Below are 4,340 nucleotides of genomic sequence, written 5' to 3' on the forward strand. Positions count from 1 at the left end.
CTCCCCCCCCCACCCCCATCGCCTACTATTGGATATTGACAGAGCTGGACGGACCAATGCCAGCACCCAGAGGAGTGCCACCTTCCCTGGCTCGCTGCCTCGGTATCTCCTGGACGACAGTGAGATGGAAGGTGATACGCTGTGGGTGAAGCAGACAAAGGGTGAGTCTACCCATGAGCGCTCTCCAGGTCAAACACCGCCCACCAGCAGGCACGGCACCGTGTACCACCCAATGGGATTTGATCTCTTTCTGATATTTGGGGTTTGGCTTTGGTAACCCGGGGGGGGTGGAAGGAAGGGTACCCTGTGGGGGAAGTGTTGTTGTGAGCTGCTTCATTGGTGGGTGGTCCTTTACCTGCTCCCCATTCTCTCGCTGGTGGTCAATGTGGCTCCTCCAAGGATCGGCCTTTGAGGCCGTGAGACGAGTTTTACGAATCCCTGACGTTTAAACACTTCCTTCCAGATGCTCAGCAGAAGGCTGTTAACTTTCTGGGTTCTCTCCGTCTGCGACGCGAAGATGGGGGTGGGGGTGTTGGGGGGGTGGGGGTGGGGGGAAGCGGGGGTCACACCAGGAGACAGTTTGAGAAACCCTGTTTAGATCTGAGCAATCTCTCCACGTCCCAAAGCCAATGAGGTGCAGGCGCTGTTGTAGGTCAGGAACTGCAGCAGCCAGTGTACGCACAACAAGATCCCGGGTGGACTGTCTGCTCAGTTGCTGTTGGTTGAGGATGAAATGTTGAGCAGGACCCCAGGGAGAGATCTCCTCTCCTGCTCCTCTCGAATCTGTGACCATGACCTTAGTTTAACATCTCACCTGAAGGATCATTCCCCCTGACCCTGTAGAGCCCGGCAGAGCTGCCCTGGGGTTGGGGATGGAAGGGACTGGGGTTTGATCCATGTAATGTGCTGCAGGCTTTTGAAGTTGTTCCTGTAACCTCCTGATGGGGGGTGTGGGGGTCTGTGGTTTTTATGTTTGGTTGTTGGCCATTATCACTTTTAGATGGTCTCGGACATTATCACATTGTGGGATCTTGCTGTTCACTGTTGTGGCAAGGTGGTGAACCCTCCTGTTAATTAAACCGAACCCCCAGAAAAGCTCTGCTCACCTCGTAATCTGTTAAAGTAGGAAAGAAAAATATTAATTTATTCTTTAATTCTAAAAGGTGATCATTAAACAACAACTATTCACAAATCTAATCCCCCCTTTCTCTTAGCTGTTTACTATCGACCTCCAACTCAGTACCAATATACTGGTCCAATCAAAACTTATTAAAATAACATCATTGTCAGTGTCTGTCTTCCTCTGGCTGACGATCTCCCTGGGTTGAAGGCTTTTTTTTCGGTGCGAATATGTTTCATATGAAAAAGGTACCTTTGATACAGAGGCTCTCTATCTGTCTGTCTGTATCTCTCACTCTCTCATTCATTTATTGGCAGTTGCTCTGTCTGACTTTCAAACTGCCTGCCTTTTTTAATGCTCCTAAAATCTGATCATCTTATTGGTTCGATGATGGCAAAACAATAAATTCACACTCGATTGGGTTTTAGTATCCTGGGGCATAATTTAAACTGGCTAAATTTGAATTGTTGTCAACAGCAACCAACTCAGGTATCCATTTCACAGCCAGATGTTACATATTTTCAATTTTCCAGTACACTCTGAGACTGCCAGCTAGTCATATGACAGGTGCTTGTCATCTCTCAGTGCAAGACAGCATTCACTGTCTCTTGAAGATAAAGTACATGCCTTAAACTTCTTAACACCACAAACACCTGCTACCTTTCTCTCCAAGTCCAGTGTCTTCAGTGGCTGCACATCCTGATGCTGTATAACAGACTCTGGTTTCTGTGTCCCCACGTCATTCACCAAGAACCCAGCAATGTTTATCAGCCCCACAGCAGCAGAGCATCTACATTTCACCCACACTGAGTTTTCATGCCTCATCTCTTGCCTGGACCTCATGGAGTCTACCTGCTCACTAACCTGAGTCAGAGTTCGGGCCAGTGTGAGGGGATTGTGGAAGCGATTGGTTGGGGTTTCATGGATTCACTTTACTTTCTTGTTCCCAGCCCCTCAGGCAGAAAACTGTGACGTTCGAGAGAGAAACCTGTGTTCATCTTTTGAACGGTGAGACAAACGAGCAACTTAACTCGAAGTTAAACTCTCTTTTAAGCAAAGCAAAGTGAATATTTGGACTGCCCCCTGCCCATGCATGGAGAGATGCCAACTACCAGGAGTGTGGGAGGGTGAGGGGGTAATCTCTCAGACAGGGGCATGTTTAATGGTGTAGGAGGAAATCAATCTGCCCATCCTGTCTACGTCATCTCTCCAAATGATTTTCTTGGTGCCATTCTCCTGTTAACCTTCGATATCATTGCTGTCCAGGTAACAACCGAACTCCCTCCCGAATATCTCGACTGAACCGGTCTTTGACCCCACTCTCGGGCAGCATATTCTCGACCCAACTCACTTGCGTCGTGGCTAGCTTGGTTTTGGTCAAGTTTGTGTTTGCTGCTTTTGCACATGATTTTAAATCTCTTGTTCTCGAACTTTTTAAGAGTGGGACCAGCTTCTCCTGATCTACTTTATCCAACTCTCCCTCATACTCCTGAAAACTCTCTCTCAAATCTCTGACCGACTGCCCACTCTCTCCCAGGCGACCCCTCTGTCCCCACTGCTGGAGTTTTGTACCCCTGGGAATCTCTGCTGTACCTTCTCCAATGGGTTTGGATCCTTTCTGGGCGTTGTGGGCATAATACACCAGCTGAGATCTAACACACGCCTTGTACAAGGTCCACATCACCTCGCTGCACTCCTACTCTCTGTCCTTTTAATAAAACGGGGAATGTTGTCCACTTTATTCATATCTCTGTCTGCACTGTCCTCCCACCTTCAGTTATCCACATCCAACTCCCTCTGCCCCGAAATCATCTCAGGATTGATGGTGAGTTTTGGGATTTTGCAAAGACCTGGCAGGGTTATTGGAGGGGGAGTGTTGACCGGTGAAGGATTCGGTTAAGGGGGGTTAACCTGACATGGACTCATGAACAAAAATGGAGAGCTCTTTCTTCACACACACAGCAGTCTGAGTGTGAAACACTCTGAAAGGAAAACAATACTAAATCATGAATGGGAATGTTTTAAATGTTCGGGTTTACTCTGGGTGGTAAATTGGGTCATGGGGCTGAGGCAGCTGGTTACAAATCCCTGCTGTTCCTGTGAGCCCCCACCCCCCACTGTGCAGGCGTTGATTGGGATTTGTTTTATTCTGTTTCCACAGTAACACTGGGTTTTACTGCTCCCTGGGCCGTGTGACAACGTCAATGTGGAACCCCCTCAGGAACCTGCCCGGGTACGTACCCCCACCTCACCCAGCCCTGTGTGAGGCAGCTGCTGCACCGTCGGGTACTGAAACCCCTCTCCCCACCCCCACCTCACACACACTGTCAGGTACTGAAACACCCCCCCCCCCACACACACACACCGTCAGGTACTGAAACACCCCCCCACCCCCCCTCACCGTCAGGAAGCTTGTTGTGTATACAGGTCGGGGTATAGGATCCATACGGAGTGGCCATTCGGCCCATCGAGTCTGCACCCACCCATTCCCCATCAGCCCACACTTCCATGACCAATCCACCTGACCCTACCCGTCTGAGAGGAGCCTGAACCCGATCTCCTGTGAGTGTGTTGCCTGAGAATCTCACGGACTCCCTGCTGACCCTGGCCGAGCTGCAGGGCTGTGTCTGATCCTGGGAGGAGAGCTGGCAGGGAGTCCTTGGGTCCCTTTTCTCTTCCCACGTCAGTAACGTGCTAGTGCTGGAAGTGTCTCCCTCCGCACAGAAAGCTGAATTGATCGGGGGGGGGGGGGTGGTGATTGAACATGAGGGGTTGTGGAAATTCACGATCCTGGACTAATCGATCCCAATGTTACTGTACCTAGAGCCGCGCTGCATTCCGATGGAGGGGCTGCAACTATCCAAAGTGCATTGAGAAGGAAAACCATCCTGAAAGGCAGCAAGAAGCCGACGGTAATGGGAACAATCAGGAACAGCTTGTGTTTGCTTTCTGATATCACCTCCTGGTGGTAACAGAGAGATTCAGATGGTTATAAATTCTGTCATGGAGCGGTTGGTTCGAATCGGTGTTTGACTTTTTTTGTGTGGGAGCTCCCAGCTTCTGTTGAATAATGTTCTTGTATTTTTATATTTTGTGCCAAGACTGCAACACTATAACCTCCGACTGGCCTGATTCCACCATAATAAGGAAACAACCACAAGAACTGCATTTCTGTAGCGCCTGTCACTGTCAGGGCACCCCCCCCCCCCTCAAAAAAGCA

The sequence above is a fragment of the Hemiscyllium ocellatum genome, chromosome 45 (assembly GCF_020745735.1).
Source record: "Hemiscyllium ocellatum isolate sHemOce1 chromosome 45, sHemOce1.pat.X.cur, whole genome shotgun sequence".
NCBI classification, from domain to species: domain Eukaryota; kingdom Metazoa; phylum Chordata; class Chondrichthyes; order Orectolobiformes; family Hemiscylliidae; genus Hemiscyllium; species Hemiscyllium ocellatum.